The following is a 25,050-nucleotide window of genomic DNA, read 5'->3' on the forward strand; positions in this document are numbered from 1 at the left end:
TCACAAGAGCCATGTATCCAGTGTACTGATCAGGTGACTGTCTCTGTCTGCGTTGTGTTGTAGGTGGTCCTACAACCTTCTCTGCATCTTGAGCCAGTCGCTCAGCTTTTGTAGTGTGCTTTCGCCCTCTGATGGTTGGCGTTGCATGAGTGGTCTCTTCCACTCCATGAACTTCATCTTGTGGCTGATCCACATCCTAAAGCTCATCCTTAGGAACTAATAGCTCCTCATCTGCATGCAAGTGTGGCTCCCTCTCAAGCGAACACTTCATGGCTTTCTCCTCCTGAAATTTGATATCCCGCCACAAAACAGTCTTGCGACTGTTAGGCAAATACACACGATAGTTGTGGGGCGTATCAGTGTACCCCACAAATATCCCAACCTTTGCGGTCGGCTCCAGCTTCTTCCTGGCATCCTTCGTCACATGCATGTAAACAGGAGAACCAAAAATCCTCAAATGGGAAATATCAGGCCTCTTACCAGAATAAGCCTCCTCAGGTGTACTCATGCCAAGTATCTTGTGAGGACAATGGTTCTGCACATATATTGCAATATTGCATGCCTCCACCCACAAGTGAAAGGGTAGGCCCTGATCACACAACATCCCCCATGCAACACCCACGATCGTTCTGTTCTTCTGCTCAGCAACCCCGTTCTGCTGTGGGTTATGGGGAGCTATGAGCTCTCTTCGAATCCCTTTTGCGCTGCAGAAGTCCTTGAACTCGCCAAAGATGAATTCACCACCATTGTCGCTCCTAAGAGCCTTCACCTTCTTCCCTGATTCCTTCTCGACCAGTGCTTTAAACTCACAGAACTTTGAGTATGTCTCGCTCTTCTTCTGCATGAAGAAGATCCAGCACTTTCGAGAGAAATCATCAACAAAGATCACATAGTACTTGTGCTTTGTTGTCGAAGCTACTGAGAAAGGTCCACACACGTCTGTGTGAATTCTCTCAAGGATCATCGTGGCATGACTATCCTTCTTGTGAAAGGTGGCTTTCACAAATTTTCCCAAAGTACACCCCTTGCACTGATATGACTGTGCAAGAGTGCCTTTAGGAAGCCCAGTAGAAATCTGTTGCAGTATCTTCAAGGCTCCATGGTGAAGGTGGCCCAATCTGTGGTGCCACATCTCGCCATCATCCCGGCTCACCAATCCTTCTACCTTGCATGCCATTGCTGCGCAGCCATCTACATGCAATTGATAAAGGTTCTTGACTCGAACCCCTATCTTCAGGGTTTCTCCAGTTGTCTTACTGCGCAGGAAATCCTTTCCCTCGCTGAAGACAACATCATATTCCTTGTCTTCTAACATTGCCACAGAGATAAGATTCTTCTTCAATCCTGGAACATGCATCACTTCCTTCAATACGAAGGGTTTACCAGACTCCCTCTCAAAGGAAATGGTACCGATACCGGTCGCACTGTATCTACCATCGTCGCCCATCTCGATGTGCACTCCAAGATCTTTCTCATCCATATTAGAAAACAAATCTCGATCTCCTGTCATGTGAAAAGACGCACCACAGTCCAAGAACCATACCGATCCCATCACACTTGATACCAAGCATGCGATCAGCAAACAATCCAGCTCAAACTGCAAGGCTAAGGCCTCTCCCACTGCAGATCCAGCATCTTGCTTATTTTTCTTCTTCTGCGGACAATTTGTGGCATAATGTCCGTGCTGGTGACAGTGAAAGCACTTCACCTTGGACATGTCCTGCTTCTTGCCTTTTGCACCAGAATGAGAAGATTTCTTGTTCTTCCCCTTCTTTGCTTTGGCAGCCAAAGCGCAATTTTCTTCGTCAGATGCCTTTGATGAAGATCCGTCCCTAGTATTCCGCCTGATCTCCTCTTGCACAAGATCAGACCAAAGTCTCTCCCATCCTAGCAATTTCTCCCGACCATTGACAGAGTCCTGATAGGAATGCCAACTCTTCGGAAGACCAAGGAGAGCCAAGCTCACCAATTCCTCATCATCGACAGTCACCCCCCCACTTCCCAGCTCATCTTGGCATTGGGTGAACTTCGTGAGATACTTGGGAATACTGTCTCCTTTCTCACACTTAATGTTTCTGAGTTTATCCTTGAGTGAAAACTTCCTCTGGTCGCTCTTGTTTTGGAATAAATCTATCAACGCTTTCCACATCAAGTATGGAGAAGCCTTTCCATGTAGGCTGGATACAATGTGATCCTTCACGCCCTCCAACAGAATCCTTCGACACTTTGCTGTCTTCTTTTGCCAAGCCTCAACTTGAGCAGCATCAGTAGGCTTTGGGACCTCAGCATCTATGAACTCCTTCAACCCATTTTCATCTAACACCGCCTCCATCCTGTCTTTCCATGCAATATAATTCGAGTTGCCTTCAAGGGCATACTCCAATCGCAATCCGTTGAAAGACATTTCAACTTCAACACCAAGAAAACACTGCTGCAAATTCGAATTCCACCAGCTCAAAACTCAACCGCTTCTGATCTAAAATTCGTGAGAACAAATTATTTCTCGTACATAGATTGATTGTATGGGCATTTACTGGATATCTCACCTTCCAAAATAAGGATGATTCCAGAGGCTACCTGGCCCGATTACAGACTCTGCCTAAATAAATAAAATGTAATCACTTTCTGAATAATAGATCTGATGATCAACTTCGCTCCGATACCATGTAGAAATTTGAATAATAGAACACTTATTCACAGAGATTATCTTGAGTATACACTATTTGCGGAATGCATGCATAATACATAACCTCCTCTACCATTGATCATCAATTTGCGGAATTAAAAGAAACTGCATGCGCACATTGAAAGATCAATCACACATATCAACACAGTATGTAATGGGGAAAGCATACAGCTGAAAACCCAAAACTATCTGTATATTATAATGATAGAGAACATGTGACAATACATAGTACAATACTCCTCACAAGTACTCAGTACTATCTCCACATGCTACACACAAACTAGCTTAGATCTGAACAAGTCACGGGTTCAAATCTCCTCCATTGTTTGCCTGCCTCTACTACACAATCCAAGTTGAGAATAGATCTAATCCAAGTTCGAATTCCCTTGGCTTGTACTGCGAAATCCTCATTGGCAATCTCAATCAATGATTGTGAAAATCTCATGCACAGCTATAGTCACAACTAATAGTAGTCTCACCCTTTCACCCACCTCTAACACTTGTCTCCACTGAACTGTCCATGCACTGAGTTAACTGATGTATTCTTTAGTTGATTTATGAGTTAATAATTAGTGAATTAATTAATAATTAATTCACATCACTCATCACTAGTGTATTTGGCAGTTAGACTAAATACAACTAGTTCAACTAAGTCAAACTGAACACAACTCCATCAACTCCTCAATCAACTCCACCAAACTCAATCAGTTGAGTTCTAACTGAAGTCCATCATGCAATAGCTCAACTAACCCGTAGGAAAAGCGTATTTCCTTCTGGTAGTTGCATGTGCCACATCCGTAGCTCGAATTGAAGTGCTGCAAGAGGATAAGATAATGTTTATAGTCCAAATATTATTAAGAGCTAATAATATTCGACTGTTCTATTTTTTTACGAGCAGGCTAAAAATAGACTCTGACCATATGTCTAAAAATAGAGGTCCATCTATTTTTACCAACATGACCAATCATCCATAAATAGCATCTTGCAACTCATAGACCATGATCCATATGTCTAAAAATAGACATAGTCTAACAGTAGACTTTGCGCCAAAAATAGCCTGCGGGCCCACTTAGTGAAGGCGACTTCTTTTCACTAAGCTCCATCATCTTGTTGCATTTTCAACAATACGAGTGAGCATACACTGGAAAAGACACAAATGAATAAAATCAGCATTGAGGGAGTTAGAAGAACACCACAAATGATAATTCATTATGTGTGTGGATGGGTCTTCTCTAGGATTTCCATTAAATTTAGGAATATCAGAAGGAAACTTGGTAGGAATAACCGATCACCAAGGAGAATGAGCAATGGGATCGTTGGTAAGCCTGGTCGAATCTGAAAATTTGAGAGTTGCCACGAATGGAAACTTCCTGTTAAGGTCCGGTGGAGGATATCCTAGATAAGAAGGGATAGCCTAGGAAATAGGTATCCATGTCCTGCGATAGGGAGGATTTTGGTAGCTAGTATACACATAACCTTGTTGTCCAGCTGTAGGATGACCTTGAAAAGGTTGGAATGGGTTAGTTAGGACTTGTTGACCATAAGGCATCTGAGGGATACCTTGATACGGTGAATATGTTCACCTTGTGGGATTTTACATCATCCCAACATAAGGTGGATTCGGTTTTGGTTGTGCATGTGTCATACCATACACATTCTCACCCATCTGAGTTTGAAGAATGGCCTGCCCAAACTGTTGTGATTATAAGTTACCTTGGAGAGGCTGGGTATACATGGGTTGAGATGCATCATATATTGGTGGAAAGGGGTGAGTTAAAGGTACAAATTGTAAATATTGACTCACATTCATTTGAGTTTGAATAGGTTGAGACATGGGTTGTTGAACAAAATTTTTAGGGGCATACATAATAGGTTGAGAAGCTAAAGATGAAGCCACAACTAAACTAGGTTGAATAGGCATAATAGGTTGCCAAACACTAGCAGTCATCCCTGAATAAGGAGGAATCATTTGAGTTTGAGCACTAATTTGAGGAGATGGAAATGAACCTGCAATAGGTTGTCCCCTAGCCGAAAGAGGAGTGTAATATGGAGGCAACTGCTTCCCCCAAAGAGGAAGGTTCCAATAGGAGATGGATTGGGCTATTATAAATAATCATGTCCACTAACATAAGGGCCAATCTGATTATGAAATGTAGGCGTATATGGAAGAAGAGGAGAAGAATGTGTAGCACTCATTAGCGAATTTCCAAACAAAATTCCAAATTTAGATGTCATGGGATAGGTCCATGGACTAGATGCAGCACCAGAGAAGGTACCAGAAAAGGATTGGTAACTAGGCAAGACAGATGAGTCAAAATACAAATCTGCCTCTAGTGTGGTTATAAACATTGATGAGGTTACAACTTGGATTGTCTCAGCCATGGTAGCAGATACAAGCTGGGAAACCAAAGCACACTTAATCATGGTTAACCCCAAAGATGATTTCCAAGAGAAACTCAGAGGTGAGTTGAAATGAAAGGAATCAGATAAAGGATGCTGAAATGGAGTATGAGGAGACTGAAAAGGACGGGCCTGATAAAAATGAGTCTCTGCTTGAATGGGAGAGGAAGGTTGAGGCTTTTCCTATGGAATCTCGTCGATACTCACAATATCAGGTAGAAGGGGTTCACCATCGGGTCCAAGATATATAGTTTGGGTTTGTGTCTGAGATAGTGGAAGAGAATGAGAAGATCCTAAAGTGATAGGTGAAGATGGATGAGGTACCTCAAGTTGTATAAAATTAGGTTGATTTGTCTTTGACTGGAGAAATTCAGGTTCAATAACCTTGGGTAAAGATATTTCAGGTGCTTTAGCATCGAATGTGCTAGAGTCACCAACCAATGGAGGGGTAATCTCAGGCTTTGTACTCATAGGAAAATGTTGTTTTGGTGGATCTATCTCAGATGGAGGACCAAAAGTAATAGCCCCTGAATTATTGGATTCAATAGTCTACATTTTCTTCTGCTTTTGACGAAAACCAAGAGTTTCCTTTGGTGGAAGAGGAGGATTATTTGTCATTCTACGTGAATGACGAGGTAACGTGTCTTGTTCTTCCATGGTGGATTAATAAATTTTAACAATTAACACCAAAATGAATCAAAGAGGGTAAACTAGGCATAAATTTTTACCAAGAAACTATGAACTGCAATATACAACCTTGGAGAACCAGGTGTTTATGTACAAGCAAGGGATCTCCCCAAATGTTGTGTTCAATCTATCATAATGTATAAGGCATCTGACTCAGCTACCTATGGAAAGGAGAGAAACCTATGGTGGACTTCCAAAATATACTTGATGGTACGTGGAAGTGCAATTTGTGTTAGTGCTATCTAATGCTTAACCATGTGATGAGATAATTCCCATATACTTTTGATGCATGGAGCACCATCCAATATACCCGGAAGTATGTGGAGAACAGTTTGATACACTTACATACGTGGAACACGATATCAGCCCTAGAATGCAACGCTAGAAAAATGACAACTTTTATGTTTAAAGACATTGGAACATGTCTCTAGCTTAGACCTCTAGATGTTTGCACTAATTTTATAAATGCTCCTTCAGTTGATTCGATAAATTTTAGAGCTTATCTTGATTTAAGTTTCAGTTTTCAAGGCTCACCACAAATTTCACCTGAATATCCTAAAATGAAAACTAGCATGATAAAATTAAACTTTTCATTTCAATGAAAATCTATATATGGGAGGGAAGAGAACAAATAATATGCAACATACAAGATGCAACAAACAAGATTGTTAAGAAATTCCCCTAATGCAGTTTTCTTAAGTACAATTTCACTCACTAAATCCTAGATGCAATGCATAATGCATAAGATTTTTCTTTTTCAATTCCACTTAATTTTTAGATGAAAACTAAGATATTTTCGTAATTGCTGATAAAAAAAACTTCTCAGAATGACGACTGAAACACCAATTCCTTCAAGCAATCCAATGATCAAGCAATCGATTTACTAATGACTTAACGACAAGAAGAAAGTAAAACCCAAACAGATTCTTATCATAGGCACTCAAAACCAAAAGAAAACAAGTTGAAGGATTCTAAGAGGCTTAAACACACTCAGGGACACAAGGAGGACTAACTAGAATCAAGTCAATCAGAGAGAAAAGCATCAAAGGTAATTTTTTTGCATGGAACAAGGGTCAGTGTAGGTACAAGGAGGCTACCAATGCTCTACAACGCATGTAAAAATAAGGCCAGGGTGCTCTGTAATTCTCTATCAGCATACTAGGGGGTGCATTGATCAGGGAAAAGGGAGTTTCCGACACAAAAAAAAATGCAGCTCGATGAAGGGTCTTCCTAGGGTCAATTCAAACTGAGTGAGATACTTTAGGTTTGTTCAAGAGGTGTAACAAGGGAAAAAGTGTAGGAAACCACTAATGGAATGAATTGGTCCATAGTATAGTCGCTAATTTTTTATATGTAATCTACAACTGCAGACAAAAGTATCTTCCTTAGACCTAGAGGCTTGGTCTATAACAACAAAAAGCAAAGACTATAAAGTTTTCCTTAGAAGAATTGGAGAATGGAAATATGCTTACTTGTGATCTGTCACAAGCTTTTCTCTCCTCTTGGATTTTTAGCTTCAACCGTAGCTCCAATTGCTATAATTAGAACCTGCATAAATGAAAACACAAGGAAAATATATATGACATCTATGTAGTATTATCCAATCATTATATTCAATGGATTAGCATAGCATTGAAACACATGTGCATAAACATAACATAACACATGTAGCAAAACAATATACTCTTTGCATTAATATGAAAGGGAGATATTTTAGAACCAAAAGTGGAATTTGATCTTGTAGAGATCCTCCCAAGTTGACTTGTCCTTCCTTGCCACAATGTACACCTCAAAGCCACCCTAATGCATGGGAATTATATCTCTCGTATGATCAAAGCAGTAGCATAAGGGTATGATTAGTCTCAAAAAGACAACCTCTATCTTGTGAATGGAAGTAAATATATAGGAGAGGATGGTTGTTTAGGAATTCTTATCCATTTACCAATCTAGGCTTGAGATCCACTCTTAATGGGAGGATGAGCTCAAGGGATAAGAGGTGAAAAATCCAAGGTAGGGGAGGATAAGATTCAAAGTTATTATCTAGGGTAAATGGTTGTAACAACTCTTGGAAGCTTCTAGAAGAGGAAGCTTTGGGATTCTTTTTATTTTTCTCAAATTTCTATAATTAGCGCACCCCAAACAAAGGTAAACCTGTTCTGATCAGAGCAGGTGTAGAATTGAGCAACCTGCCACTCAAATCAAGTACCTAAAGGGCCAGGGAGCGTTGGGCCTTAAAAACACTAGAATGTACCAATCAAGGACAAACACTTAGGTATTTGACAGAGTCATACGTAGGGATTTGTGTAGGAATGGTGCAAAGGTGTTCATGGATGTTGATTGATATAGTTTGTAGGTCTATTGACCAGATGTGACAAAATGACCTATAACATCTAGTCCAAAGATGACAGGGCTAACAAATTCATTGAATGCATCCAACACATCCGCTAGTAGGTCCATGACATATTGGATAAAGGAAATGGATACATTTGCAGAAGGAGTGCCTTGTTAGGGCCCACTGCAAGCTTCATCCACTCTGATATGGGCCTTACCCCATCACTAAGGATGTAGGAGAAAATGATTTTGAGATTAGTATTCCACCGTTATTTGGCTTAAACCTAGTATTCAATGTGGATCAGCTACGACCGTACATTCCCCCATTGTTGGACACACCCAACGTTGTTGAGTAGCTAACACAACATAGCTTAACCCAAGCTACATCGAATAGAACACAGTTTATAGGATCATGGACACACATATAAATAAAACTTGCTAGCAGAGGATCCAACTATATCAAGTTGTCAAAGTAGGCCAACTCCTTCACCAGGGAAAGTGGCTCACTAGGGACCAGGTTCACCAAAAAGTTTCTCATGTCATGGAGGCTCTACATGCAATGGGGACCATTGCTTCATAAGGGGGAGGAATGATCTAGGTGGATATTGGTGGCCACTGCCTATTCCACCTAACCCTCCTGATGCAGGTGCATTCAGCCCAAGAAAATCAATGTAATTTAGTAGATATAGGGGGTCTTGTGTTTTAAGGAAGTTGGTTTCCTAAGTATTGAATTAATGTAAATATTTAGGCCTTTTGAATGATTTTAATGAGAATAGGAATTAATTAGATGTTGTGAGACACATTTGTAAATGTTCTCGAATGTAGGGGAACATGAGAGGATTAGGATTAGTTAGGAACTAGTTTGAAGAAACTATTGAGCAACTGAAAAGTAACTGAGGAATAGTTCCTCAACTGTAAAGAAACTGCTTCTAATGTATTGAAAAGAAAGAAAGATAGAGGTTGGAGAATTTAGTTAGCTATTTAGCTAGTCAGCAAGCATGCGAGAGTGTGATTTGTAAGCCTATGGGCAGAGTATGAAACAGGGGCCATTGTAATCAAGAGATGAGGCCAAGATAGAGGAATTGTATTGTTTTGTGTTTACATATTCAGAGATTAATTTAAGACTGTGTGAAATGTGTGTTTTGAGTATTGAATCATAAATTGTGTGTTAATCAGAGATTAGCATAATAAATATATGCAGGCGGTGCTTGGCGGAATACACATGGAGGAGAGGAATGAACCGTAAGTTCATAATGGACCTTTGAATCCATTAAGGGATTAACAAATGATTTAGGATGAGATCAATCAAAAGGAGCGTGAGAGGGTAGTCCAAAAGGAGTCGCGCAACAAAAACAACAAAGAACAGAAACCCTTAAAGAAACCCCGGAAACCACAAAAACCTGAAGAAAATGGCGTAAAACCAAAGTAAATAGGTGAGCGGAGAAATGAAGTGTTAACGCTCAGCAGCCGTTGGATCTGGAAGATCAACGATAGAGATTAAATCACATCGGCGGAGTCCTTTTATAAGTTATCGGAATCGAGCCTTAAAGAATTGCGATGAGTGATGGCCAATTGATCGTGGACAGTTGGATCGGGACCAGATCAATGGTCATGATTTAAATTGCAATTAGAAGTCGGAGGTGCCAAGAGACAACGACAGTGATTCAGCGATGTTGTGATATCATCGATAGTGATAAATCGACTATCAAAGTTCGGGCTTATCGGCTGATGAACAAAGGAAGGAGCGATGGGACAAACCCGATAAGGTAATATGGGCACAGTTAATGTTATTTGAAGTCTGATATCGCGTTATCACTTATCAAATGCGAAGAAGTCATATGTAAAGAGACCTGTGGGGATGCTGATTGCAATCAGCAATAAAGGGTGCATCGGGAAAAGAGTCAACCTATACAAAAGTTGGAAAAAGGTATGTTTGTGCACGTTTTTACGTGTATTTGGTTATAAGGGTACTACAATGGATTAAAGTGCCAATAGAAGGGTTTTTCCAATTATAACCCAAAGTTATAAAGTGGGTTTGGATATATGCGGGCTTAAGGGGTAAGCGAAGGATTATAAAGGTTCTAAAGTGTTTTAACAGTCCCGATAAGAGAGATTTGAAGAAGGTTTTAATAAAAGGGACAATGAAGGTTGTGAGGAGGAAAATTGACCCGATAGGAGGTTTAAGCGTGGTGATTGAGTTCTAGTAAAAAGGAACTGATGAAAAGGGCCTTAACCATTGTTGGTTGAAGATTTGACTCCTTAGAGGGTTAAATACCTGGGAAATATGTGTTTATGCATTGTATATGCATACTGTCGGTGTAAGCTGGGTAAGCCTGGCATTAATTGGTATGAGAGCAAGTTAAAGCTCTTGGACAAAACTTAGAACACAGTTATGTTTTAAGATGTTTATGCAGGCAAGAGGAGATCAGATTTTAATCTGACAAACAGTAAGAACACAGAAGAAGGTAATGTGTATAAGTTAATGAATGAATGATAGAGACAACGGTGGGAGATTGTAGTGGTTCCAGTAGAGGCTTGGAGAAGACAAGAACAGAGGATTCCTTGAAGAAAAGTGAGAGCAAGATTACTTAGTACAAGTTCTGAAGGAAAGAGGACTTGGAGAACAAACAGATGACAATCGATCCAAAGTGCAAAAGAATGGGAGAACAAGATCATACATAGATCTTTGAGGTAAGATAGTGTGTTTTGTTTCAAATTGAAGTTGAAGATTTTGATTGCAGATGAAGTACCTCAGCAAAGGACAGCAAGAGAAGCTGTGAGAGGAGAACCCGATGTGTTCTTGAAGGCAGAGTAAGGAAAATACTCTGAAGGAGAAGTGGTAGTGAACCTGAAGAATGCAATTGAAGGTTGGGTAGAGAGGATAAGAGTATTCTCAAAAGGGATCTGAGAAGCAAGCTTTGGAAAGCTTGGGAATGGTCTTGTTTTAAATATCATTGATATCTAGGTAACAACAATTAGTGAAGCATCTCAACAAGAAGATCACAGCCTTAAGAGCAGTGATGAAGGAAGCCATTAAGGGTTTGTGAGAGAGTGTGGTCAGAACCTAGTATTGTGATTGAAATACAAAAGGACAGTTGTGTTCTTAAAGGGTGCAGGTGAGTTGAAGCCTAGAAGGAGCAAAGAAGTGCTCAAAGGAAGTTCCAGAGGTAGAGAACCAAGTACTTGCCAAAAGACCAAGTGTAGAGGAATGCTTGGTGAGGTAAGTTGCAATAAGGAGGACTTTTTGTTGCAGAGGCTTAGTGCAGCTCATAATGAGTTTGAGAAACCCATGAAGATGGAGAAGAAGGTGACTACTGATAGTCATATTAGAGGTTCTGAGGAAGACCACAACAGAAGAAAGATGAAGAAAGAGGTTGCCAAGGAAAATGGAAAGAGGATGAGTCAAGAAGAGTTTGACAGAGAGAAAGATGATATAGGTCTCCAAATTGAAGTATTGATGGAGATGTTGCAGAGAAATGACGAAGTCCAGAAGCATGGTTGGACCATGAGAAGAAGCGTGAAGTGGCAGAAGCTACAAGAGAAAAGAGAGCGGCTGGTGAATTTAGAGCTGGCATGGGAGTTGAGAAAGATTGGGTAGATATTTGTTCAATTGGAATAAAAAAAACTCAGAGAAGCTGAGTTAGAAATGGAAGAATCCATTTGTGAACTAGAACAGGGTGAAGTTCTAGGTGAAGATGAAGACTTGAGGACTGAAGCTTCAAGTGAGACCAAGAGGTCCTATGGTGTTAAATTTGATAATTTGTGTATTACTGTAGGTGGAACACATGAAGAAAGACAATTTTCTGATATTGTCATAAATAAGGAAGAAGATAGGCAGAACCTAAATTCTGTTCTAAAAGAAGAAGATAGTGAGGATTGTATAGAACTTTTGGGAGAAATTCCAAGAGAGAAGGCAAATTGGTGGCATGAGTTAAGTCTTTTGGAAGAAAGACTAGAAGACCCAAAAGTAAGTGTTCAGATTGTAAAATTAGAACTGAATGAGAATGAAGGAGTTCACTACAATAAACAAAGACAGGAAGACATCATTGGAGTAGATGATGTGAAGGAGAGACTAGTTGACAATCTCATGAATTCCTTTGAGAATTCAAAACAACATACTGAAGTGTTGATAGAAGAGGAGAAAACAGAGCAACATACTGATGTGTTTCCAAAGGAAGAAGAGGCACAGAGGGCTTATGATTTTTATTTTAACATGTGTTTTATGAGTGTAGGTTTAGTTGCAGATGCTAGAGGAAATTTGGCATAGATGGGCAGCCAAACAAAAATGGAAGAAAAGGAAAAGGAGAGACAGAATTTGAATTATGTTTTAAAGAAGAAGGATAAGACAGTTAGGTCTCATGAGGAAGCTTATGCACAGTTGGAGGAAAATATTTCTTTTCAGCATACTGCTAAAGTTATAAACAGAGGGATTTTGGCTTATATGGGTAGCCAAAAGCAAGCAGAAGAGAAGGAAGATGTCAAGCATACAAATTTAACGCTTGAAGAAGTAAACAAAGAGATTTTATTGTTAGAAAATCTATTAAGAGAGTTTGAAACAAGCCATGAATTGAGACCTCAGGTAAATGATTTAAGTTTTAGTAATTTTGATGGAGAAATGAGGTTTTTTGTAGAATGTGTAGGTAGAGATGTGAATGAGGAAGATTCAGTCAGCCCAGAAGGACAGATGAAAGTGTCACGTAGCAGTGACAAAGATAAGAATATAAATGTACAGGAGGATATGACAAATATGTCTCATGCTAAAGAAGGATCAGTCTTAGAACTAAAGGAGACTGAACTTACTACCAGGGTTAGTCAAGAAGCTGAAGGACAACCATGGAATGTTGTCAAGGAAAAGGAGGAGATTTATGCTAGAATTGATAAGTAGCATAGTGATGAGGTGTTTGAAAGGAATCAGGTAGAAAGTGAATTGCTGAACTATTTGCTGGAAGCATCTGAGCATGAGAAAGGGATTGCAGACATTGGTAGAAGAATGTCTCAAGTTTTGATTGAGAAAAAAGCATATATTAGTTTGCTAAACTATGTTATGTTAACTAATATACAAAGTAATGTGAGTGAATATGTTACTGTAGTCAGGGAATTGGAAAGCAGTTTATTTTTTGAAAGTAAATTTGTAAACAAAGAGTAGCAATTGGATATTGCAGAGGGAGATAACTTCAAGAATACTCAGGAAGTTTGGGTGGTAGCAATATCTATAGCAGTATCTAGAGAAATTTCAAGAATAATAACAGAAGTTGAAGCAGAAAAAGAAGAAGGAAGTAATCAACAGTTTAAATATGAAAGAACAATGTGTAGGGAGATGAGGTGGCAGAGTAATAAAAGAAAGATTTGTTATTAGCAGAGGATTGAACTGTAAGAGGCCATAGATGAAATATGGGATTTGATGCGAGTACTTAAGAAAATCTATAGTAGATCCAAGCAAGTAATCCATTGTAAAGTTGGATGGAGGGTGAAGAATGTTGAAGGTAAAGACAACGGAGTACTGCAGCATAAGGTGTGGAAGCCTAGAAGGTTACAACCAAAGAGAGATGAAGACAATGAAGTTGATGGACAACAACAAACAAAAGTTTGGGACCCTGGAGGTTTCCTATTACCATATGAGAACACATGATCAGGAGATCATGAATGTTTTCAAGCTTGGGAGTCTGATGCAGGAGCATTCAGCCCAAGAAAATCAATGTAATTTAGTAGACATAGGGGTCTTTTGTTTTAAGGAAGTTGGTTTCCCAAGTATTGAATTAATGTAAATATTTAGGCCTTTTGAGTGATTTTAATGAGAATAGGAATTAATTAGATGTTGTGAGACATATTTCTAAATGTTCTCGAATGTAGGTGAACATGAGAGGATTAGGATTAGTTAGGAACTAGTTTGAAGAAACTGTTGAGCAACTGAAAAGTAACTGAGGAATAGTTCCTCAACTGTAAAGAAACTGCTTCTAATGTATTGAAAAGAAAAAAAGGGAGAGGTTGGAGAAGTTAGTTATCCAGTTATCTAGCCAACAAGTCTATGAGAGTGTGATTTGTAAGCCTACGGGCAGAGTATGAAATAAGGGCCATTGTAATCAGAAGATGAGGCCAAGATAGAGGAATTTTATTGATATGTGCTTACATATTCAGAGATTAATTCAAGACTGTGTGAAATGTGTGTTTTGAGTATTAAATCATAAATTGTGTGTTAATCAGAGATTGGTATAATAAATATATGCAGGCGATACTTGGTGGAATACACACAGAGGAGAGGAACGAAATGTAAGTTCGTAATGGACCTTTGAATCCATTAAGGGATCAAGAAATGATCTAGGATGAGATCAATCAAAGGAGCATGAGAGGGTAGTCCAAAAGGAGTCGCGTAGAGAAAACAACAAAGAACAAAAACCATTAAAGAAACCTCGGAAACCACAGAAACCTGAAGAAAATGGCGTAAAACCAAAGTAAATAGGTGAGCAGAGAAATGAAGTGTTAGCGCTCAGTAGTCATTAGATCAGGAAGGTCAACGGTAGAGATTAAATTGCATTGGCGGAGTCCTTTTAAAAGTTATCAGAACCAAGCCTTAAAGAATTACGATGAGCGATGGCTGATTGATCATGGACCGTTGGATCGAGACCAGATCAATGGTCATGATTTAAATCGCAATTGGAAGTCGGAGATGCCAAGAGACAGTGACGGTGATTCAGCGATGTTGCGATATCGCTGATAGCGATAAATCGACGATCGGAGTTCGGGCTTATCAATCGATGAAAAAAGTAAGGAGCAATGGGATAGACCCGATAGGGTTAGATGGGCACAGTTAATGTTATTTGAAGTCCAATATTGCATTATCGCTTATCCGATGTGAAGAAGTCATATGTAAAGAGACCCGTGGGGATGCCAATTGCGATCAGTGATAAAGGGTGCATCGGGAAAAGAGCCAACCCGTACAAAAGTTGGAAAAGGGTATATTTGTGCACGTTTTTATGTGTATTTGCTTATAATGGTATTACAATGGATTAAAGTGTCGATAGAAGGGTTTCTCCAATTATAACCCAAAGTTATAAATTGGGTTTGAATATATGCCGGCTTAAGGGGTAAGCGAAGGATTATAAAGGTTTTGAAGGGTTTCAATAGTCTCGATAAGAGAGATTTGAAGAAGGTTTTAATAAAAGGGACAATGAAGGTTGTGAGGAGGAAAATTGACCCGATAGGAGGTTTAAGTGGGGTGATTGAGTTCTAGTAAAAAGGAACTGATGAAAAGGGCCTTAACTATTGTTGGTTGAAGATTTGACTCCTTAGAGAGTTAAATACCTAGGACAGATGTGTTTATGCATTATATATGCATAATGTGGGTGTAAGCCGGGTAACCCTGGCATTACCTCCAGTCGATTTCATCAGTTTCCTTGATTATAACATCATTTAGTATTTTTTCTTGTCTTAAACTTTGAGAGTTGTTTTGACCCCCTAAACGACATTTGTTTTTTTAGGTCTGCAACAAGCCTGTAGCCATAGGCACAGGCATGATTCAAATCCTATATTACTTGGAGAGGCATTTCTAATGAGGTATTGTATGTGCCAAACAGAGATCATATGACCAAGTTAGACCCTGGGAAGTTGGCTACCCAACTAACCCTAATGGGGCCCAAAAATCTTGGTGTTTCATCTCCTAGGGTTATGGTTTTGGTTGTTTATGGTTTCCCTTTGTTATTCAATAATAAAATTCCCTTGAGCCTCATTGTAACACAGTTCAGAGGCATGTAGCTGCCACATCTCTTCTTAGAGATAAGCTACCATCGCCCGAGCTAGTTTATTTCCATTCTATATGTAAGCATCTTTTAGTTCTTTGATATTAATGAAATGAAGATTTATTTCTGCTGCATATTTGTGTTTATGTTTATATTTGTATTTTGTTGCGTTCCTACGTAAGCTTGGATCACCACCACTAGAGAGCTAAACCTTGGGCTAGATCATAGAGATATCGTTGATCAAATGTGCTTTATTGGAGTTATGACACACACACACACATGTGTGTGTGTGTGTGTGTCATAACTCCATTAAATCACATTTGATCAATGATATCTCTATGAGCTAGCTCGAGGTTGAGCTCTTTAGTGGTGGTGATCTGAACTTATGTTTATATATATATTAATGGACCCAGGGCTTCGAGGGCCAACCTCAAGGTTGTTCAGTGCTCATTGTAACATTTTTTCCAAAACACAATGTCACCTATATAATTTGGCACTAAGCCCTTCCACGATGTCGACGATGTGACCATAACCATGTGACCTTATTAAGATTTGTGCTTAGCCCCTTTTCTTTGGAAATGTGAGTATTTCGTGTGAATTTGTGCTAGGGGTCCATGGTTTTCCACATGATGATGTCAGCATGACATCATCATGCCATGTGGCAGCCTGTCATGGGTTCCATGTATCACCCATTTTGACCATTTGACCAACCAAAAATTGCCATTTAAAATTGACATGTGGCAGTCCAAGGAGATACCATGTCATCCTATTGATCTCACCTCATATGACCAACCAAACTGCGTCATATCATCTTTGCTACCACATCATAGCTAACTATGCATGAGGACATGTAACCATGTCATCCAACCAATAGATGCTACATGTCACTTCTGGACAAACCAATGACCTTGGTTAAACTTCACATAGGTTATACTATCTTCCTTTCAAATTCTTCATCCAACTATTATATTCGTTCGATCTAAGTAATATACTTGGCCTTAAATTATGTTAACCTTCATGCAAGTTTATTTGATATCCCATTTATTAGATCAATGAACCATAGATCTACCCAGAAGATGCACACTATTTAAAAAATTTGGTGATTATGGGTTTTGGCCCCATAGTTTAGGTATTTTACTAATTTTTATCTTCAAATGGCCATAACTTCTTGATAAGCCCCAGTATTGCAACAAGAATGTTGCAACTCCCAAGGCTTACAACTTAAATTATCAACCCGGGGTTCATACAAACTTATGAGGTGTTAACACTATATGTGCAACATACAATGTGTCCTTGTTTCGTTGATCTAATGTAATGGAGTGAATGTCATGAAATAAAAGCCTAAAATAATTTCAGAAATGGAAATGTTACTTTGAAAAAAAATTAATGCTAGGAAAGAACAACAATTTGTAATTCAAATCCTAAGAGCATGAATTCAAATAAATAGGCATAATCTACTTTGTAAAAAGGCATGTCCTAATTAGCGTTTATTCTTCCTAAATCATGAATTTAGAGCCTAGGGCTTATTATTCAAGCCTAAGAGACAAAACCCAAGCTTTTGGAGAAAATATGGGAAATTTTACACGTGCTACAGGAGTGCTATAGGAGGTTGCTACAGGTGAAACAAAATTGCTACATGAAAATAAAATTGCTACAGGAGGAGATAATTCACTTTATGACCAAGTAAATCAAATGAAAATGGGATGAGACAACTTTTTTTATTAATTAGTATGTATTATTTCTCCATTCCAAGTGGAATCACTCCAAAATACCCATATTAACACTTTCTAAAAAATAGCAGAAAATTATTACTCTAAAAACTAGAAATTGAAGAACTAGTGAGCTAGTTAACCTATCAAATGCCTAACCTAATGAAGTGAAAATGAATTGGGTTAAAATTTGTTATTAATTTTAATTTTTTTATGACATAATCCAGGTGGAATAAACTCTATTTAAGCTCATTAACATGCCCTAAAAAATAACATAAAGTTACTACTTTTTACTATAAGGGACTTCCATAAATTCTAAATTTGTGAATAAGTAAAAAAATCTAAGTAGATCAATGATAAATATGACCTTCCAATTTTTTTCTAAAGAAAAATAATGCTTGTGTATCTCTAAATAACTTGAAAAAGAACTCACTTCAACCATCTAACCCAATCCTACATCAAAAGAAGCATCAATACTAAATGCAGAAATAGGAAAAACAAGAATAAGAGATGCATGTGAATAAGAAGTGAAAAGAAGAAAGAAATATTGTACAAAAGGCTCTGCGACACCTAGGATGTCCAAGCCCAAGGATACTCAAAGTTCTATAAATGATACCAAGATTTATAAACTAAAAATGGCACCAGACTTCATTATTTGAATCAATCCAAGTACATCCATGCTAGAAATGAAAGTGGAGCTGCAAAATTACAAGTTTTCTCCACAAGAGGAATAAGAAATACATGCCCCTAGAGGAAAATTAAAATTAGTACTTATACAAAATGATGAGGAAGAATTATCCTTGAAAGGAGTAAGATTTCCCTTCCAAAATCCCTCAAATAGTGGATCTAGTTCCCAACACTAGGAATCTACATTAAATGACAGGGAACACATTCCTATATTTTCTCAATCACTGGAGCTCTAGAATTTTTCAATGATTTCATGATATTTTGTTAATTTATTATCCAATATTGATCCTCTTGTAGTAGGGAGAAAGTCCCTAGATTATCTCCTCCTCCAAATCTTCATAATCTACCCAATATTCTCACAATATTCTACAAAAATAAATAATATTAGGCAAAAATATGCAATTATCTCTAAACCTTCCTAACAAACATACTAAATCTAAAAAAAATTATTAAGTGTATAAGGAGATATTTAATATAGCCTTCATGTGCCTAAGAAATGTTATACGGGCTTTAATTTGTGTCTAATTTGGAGGCCCATCATACCCCTCGACTGAAACTGTTGCTCATCCTTTGAGCAACCTATCCATATTCTTGCCCTGTTGTTATTTTCTTATGCCTTGGATGACTTTTGTGATATTCCATACTAATGTGGGTGTAACTATGCTTGTTGGATAACATTTGTATTTATCTCAATTTCCCATCATTCCTTTGATTTTCCCTCTCCTCTCATGACTTCAATAAAATTGTATCAATGTCGAACAAGGAGTTTCTCTTTTCTTCTACAGGAGTGTGAGTTTTTATGGAAACAAAGGTAGAATAAATGTTATTTTTATGATGTTGAGGAGAATATACAATTCAACATGCAACCCAAGGCACTTTATCATTGATGACACAAACTCACTGATCTTTATTATTGATATTTAAATATGTGGCAGCTACAGAGTATGCTTTTGCGAATTGAGAGATATTCAAGGGTTTTCATGCCAAGTATTGGTGGAGAAAATTTGTACTTACCCTTCCCTCATGATTATTTCCACCTTCATATGGTTTGAGGGAAAATTATGTCCACTACCAAGCTTCTTGTAGTATGCTACGACTTTCCTATAGCACTTTTTGCAGAACATGTAGGTTCCTATGCAGTGGAAGTTGTTGTAACAAAAGAAGTTTTTGACGTTCTTATTTCAGGGTTGAGGGAATAAAAATTACAAGATGAACCCTTTCCCTATTCAATACACCATATTCTTAAGAAAATGCTCAACTAATCCAATTGTTTTCTCTTACTAGAATCCAGATTGTAAATTTGCAGAGTACTTTTTCTTGATGATTGAGGTGCTTTTGGAATCCTTATGCCAAATGTTGGAGAGAAATAATTTTTACTTACTTTTCCTTTGAATATTTCCTTGTTTCCCAAGGATCTAGTGGTTGTTCTGGGCGAAATTTTCCTTCCTATAGAACTTTGATAGCTTCATGTAGCAAATTGTTCCTTCCTGTAGCAAATTTGTTTTTCCTATAACAGTTTTTTTCCTCCTGTCGAAGCTAACCTGAATCTTGTAGCAGATACTCCTTGCATGCCAAGAGGTGGAGGGTCCACCTTTTTATTCTTTTATTTTTATTTTTTATTGATTTTTTTTATTATTTTTTCTTTTTTCAATTATTTTTTCTTTTTTTTTCATTGCATGCAAAATAAACTCAAATTTCTTTGAGTTAACTGAGTTGACCCTCACCTACCCCTTCACACTCATCTTCCATCATGACTGAATGATTACATCCCACTTTCTCAAAGTCCTCTTCACTTATGTCTTATCCTCTCCCCCATGTGTGTCTTGGTGGAAAAGTGAAGTTAACTGCTATATAACATCAAGGCTTATTTGCTACTAAGTTTGGCTATAAAAACCTTTTCCTTCATACACTTATAACATTTTTTTGAGATGAAATAAGTCTGTAAGAGAGGTTTTGAGATTGCATACCTAGGCCTTACCCTTGATGTACTTTTGTAGGTGTATTGAGGTTGTTGATATGACCGTTGAAGTTGTGTTTTGTGGTTCTAAAGATGCTAATGATGATCTTTTGATGGTTGTATGCTACTTCTGAGCAAACGTAATGGCTGAACTATTGGCTTCTTGAGGTGTCATCTTCTTATTCTTGTTTCTCCATGCATTGGCTTTGCTTTGAAATTTTTCTCTTGAAATGTGCTTGACTGATCGAAGCTGTCACTATAGGTATTGTTGATGGTGGATCAAGATACTACTGTTTGAGATGATCAGTGACCCTTTAGTAGCTCTGCAAAAGTTTTGTGGCTTCGCAAGGCCGAGGAGATGATCCCTCAATGATTCATGTTGGTCAATTCTTCATTCTTGTGCTTCCAAGTGTTTTTAATTGTGGCTCTAGAGGGATTTTGCAGATTTTTATAGGATTATGTGTCTTCCTATAGCAGTCATATAGACCCTCCTAAGATCATTATTTCCTTTAGGTGATAGCTTTTAAAAATAGTGATAATTCATGATTAATCTTTTGACGAGGATCAAAGGTTTTTTTGTGGTGGAAGGGATGGAAGAAGGGGTGAAAATGGGTTCTTTTCATGGATAGGGATGAAAATGAGAGTGGAGAAGAGGTCAAATTGTGTGTAAAAATAATTATGAGGCTCTGGTGGACCTATCTCAACTTTTACGAAAGAATACATGACCTTTTGACCTCTTTCTCCAATCTGCCTCCCATAGCATTTCAGGACAACTTCCTGTAGCAGAATTGTTTTAGCCATATCTCTCAAATAGTAGATTGGATTGACCTAAAATTTTTTGTGCATGTTGCCATCATCCTTATACACCTCCCCATAAACAAATCTTGGAAGATGGATGCACAAATATTAAGAAAAATAAAAAATGACTATAGGTGATGGAGGTCAATTTATCGAAACGTGTGCACTAGAATTTGTCAAAATTTCTTGAGCATGTTACCATCATACATATGCATCTCCCCATGAAATAGTTTATCCAATGGATGCACTGTTCTAAAGATATGATAAAAACAATTTTCTACTTTGTCTATTTTGGCCTCCTGTAGCAAAACAGAGCCCTCCTATAGAATTTTAGGACAACGAGGAAAATGCATGAGAAATGTTTGAGAATAATGGGTAGATGTTGTAAATGGATGAGGGTGATGGATTGACATGGCCTTGGTCCTATTGGAGCATCTGAGAAAAGGAGGAGAAAGCCCAAGTTTGACTTCCTTTGACTAGATTTTTCACCAACTTTTTCTTTTGGTGCTAACTTGTTTTTGTTGCTTGCAAAGGTTGGAGAGAACATGCATTCATCAGACAGAGATACATGAAGCAATTTTTTTTTTTACATTTTTTTCTTTTTAGGCCTACTAGCTGCCTCAATGAGGTTTTCAACTAGTAGGTCTCCCTAGGCTTCTTAATGGAGGTTTTCACCTAGGATCTTTTCTTTTTCTCTTTTTTTTTTCTTTTTCCAACCCATTGACTGCCTCATGGAGGTTTTCAATCAATGAGTCAATCTTAGGCACATCAAAGGAGGTTTTCACTTGATATTTTAGTTTTCCTCTTATTTTTAATTTTTTTAATTTCTTTTTCTATCCTACTCTACTTGAAAAACAAAATGTTTTTCAACTATAGGAATACTTCCAATGGAGCCATATGCACATCATGATGATAGATAAACTCATGTGTAGGCTCGAAATATATTCTTTGACATGTACTTGAGTTTTAGAGACCAAATGTTTTGACTTTGAAGATATCAAGTATTATTGAAGAAGATACTAATGCTCCATCTTATTGACTTTCTAGAACCAAACCTCAATATAGATTTGATGTCCTTGGTTAGCCTGATCATATGGATCATTCTTCATGTATTCTTCTACCCTGACATTCAAATATTCCTTTTTTACAGATTATTCTCTCGAACACATGGAGGGCCTGATGGTAAACATGAGGAATCTTTCTCAATATCTGATTTTGATGTCTGGTCTTCATCAAGTGTAGCCAATGATTCTTTGGTCTTCTCATTTGAATCTTCTTTTTTTGAATGTTGTCCTTCAATGATATCAAGAGAATCTCTTTTTTGCAATACTCTTCCTGAGCTAAGATGAATACCATTGAGATCAAGAGGAGATGTTAGGAAGTGTTGTACCTTAACATTGTAAGTGGGTTGAGCTACTTCCTTATGTGGGTTTGGAAATGGTGGTATAGGTAGTTGAGTGGGAGTGGATCTTTGAGATGGATTTGATTGGGGTTGTGGTTGTGGTGGAGGTGGATGGTAGGGATAACATGTAGTTGGGTATGGAGGATATTGTATATTTCTCCCATAAGGTCCTTTCCAATCTTGTTTCCAAGATTGGTTTTGGGGTTGAGATGACAAGGAAATGTTGTGCTCCAATTACTTTGAGATGGGTGTTCATAACCTTGAAATTATGAATTAGGTTCTTGCATAATACTAGGTTGACTAGGATGCCATGGTCCTCTTGGAACTACATAACATAACAACTTTGGAGATTGACTTGCTCTGTTATCCTCTTGGTCAAATTCCTTCAACCTTGGTAATGATGGGCAACATTTAATAACATGTATTTATGCATGGACAACAAAAATATCAACATCATATTTTTCCTCATCTTACATTCTTAACATTTCTACTTGTTTGCTTAGATTGCTAAGAATTTATCTTTTAAAGTCATCAAAAAAATTTCAAGTTTAGCTTGACTTACCAATCTTGATTTTGATTTACTTACTCTTGCCCTTCCTCTTGATATGCACTTGCATATTTCACAAATTTCTTCAAATGATAATCGGTATACATCACCTCTACTCATGAGATCAAGGAGATCAATCCACTCATCTCTAATTGTTCTAAGTAAGAAGGTTTTTTAGTGCGTCATATCCTAAATGATGTAAATTTTCCCTCTTAACATTATACATGAACCTCTCTATTAGATCCTCAAGCCTCTCATATTATTTTGTATTCATTCTAAAGATTTCTTCTTTAAGACCATGATATTTATATTTCTCTACAAATATATTTTGTATATCATTCCATGATCTTATTGAATTAGTTCCTAAACTCATGAACCATTTAAGAGCTCTATCCTTCAATGTTGCCGGAAACAATCTCAATTTTTTAGCATTTAATAAGTAACCATAATATTTACAAATAATTTCAAATTCAAAGAGAAAGGTTTCCAGATCCTCTTACCTCATACCACGGAAGTTGGGAAGGAAAGATGTAGGGATGTTCTTCATATGAACATTGACTTCAATATCTTGAATGGGAAATCCAAGAGGATCTTCTTCATTATCATCATCTTCATCCATTTCTTCTACCTTCTTTGTCACCTCCTCTTCTTCTACCTACAAAAGTGGATGTGATGTGGCTCTTACTGCACCACGTGATCAAATGGGGATGGTTGGTGTTGGAGAAGTATTTTTATTTTATTTTATTTTTAATAAGAATGCTAATGCAATGCAATTTTTTTATTTTTGAAGTGAAATGTGCTTAATGCAAATCTCTTTTTTTTTTTGCAGAAAGTAAAATAAATTATAAAAAATAATGCATAATTTGACACCTCCCCAAAAATGGTGCCAAAAGGTGATGAGCTTCGGTATTGCAACAAGAATGTTGCAACTCCTAAGGCTACCAACTTAAATTGTCAACTCGGGGTTCGTACAAACTAAAGAGGTGTCAGCACTATATGTGCAACATACAATGTGCCCTTCTTTCATTGATTTGATATAATGGAGTGAATTCCATGAAAAGAAACCCTAAACTAATTTCAGAAATGGAAATGTTACTTTGAAAAGAAATTAATCCTAGGAAAGAACAACAATTTGTAATTGAAATCCTAAGAGCATGAATTCAAATAAATAGGCCTAATCTACTTTGTAAAAAGGCATGTCCTAATTGGAATTATTCTTCCTCAATCATGGATTTATTCAAGCCTAAGAGACAAAAATGAATCTTTTGGAGAAAATCTAGGCAAGTTATTAGGTGAACAAGGAATAGTCTATTCATAGTAACTGTAACTTGGTCAAGTTGTTGTAGTCGAGGCAAGATTTGGTTGGGTTTGCAAGTTGCAAAAAAAGGTAAAGGTAGTTGTGAGGGCATGATAGCTAAGGAGTGTGAGGGCATGCCAAGGAATGAAAAGGCATGCTAACAAATGCCAGACAACATCAATGCATGTCAAGGAGCATTGGGGAGTTTCAGGGAGTGTCAATCAATTATAGGTGTCCCAAGGGCAAAGTGCGTTAGGAAAATTTTCTAATTCTAATGTACACCTTCAAGTGAGAGTACTAAGTCTACCAAAACAATTTAATTGATTTACCTCATCTCTTGCTAAGTGCAAGTAGTATTTAGTAACATGCATGTCCAAGGCTCACTAAAGATCAAAATTGTGATTTTCAAATTTATGTGTCGTTCTTAGAACATTATTAATATTTTTACATCGTTAGAGTTTCACTTCCAATTCAAGAAGCCACTATGGTGCAAAAATATTGTGAAACTGCCAAATTCCAAAACATGAAAAATCATACTAGGGTGCCTTTAGAATTTTATATGCTAGAACATAAAGAACATATGGTGAAATATAAAGGTTGATAACTAGAATATCTTATGGTCTACAACCCTACACAATCAAATTCCCAAGAATAATCTCTAAGTGTTAGTTATTAAGCATCAACCATAACAATTTGTTTGGTTTGACACTTTTCTCGAACACTAGAAATACACACAGGCTTAAAATAAATTGCATGCCATGTTCTCATTATAAATCCAAACGCCAATCCTTGAATTCTATGGTCTGCTAAAGAAAC

Source organism: Pinus tabuliformis, chromosome 6, assembly GCF_031772625.1.
Source record: "Pinus tabuliformis cultivar Carrire ecotype Pingquan chromosome 6, CPIR1, whole genome shotgun sequence".
Taxonomy (NCBI): Eukaryota; Viridiplantae; Streptophyta; class Pinopsida; order Pinales; family Pinaceae; genus Pinus; species Pinus tabuliformis.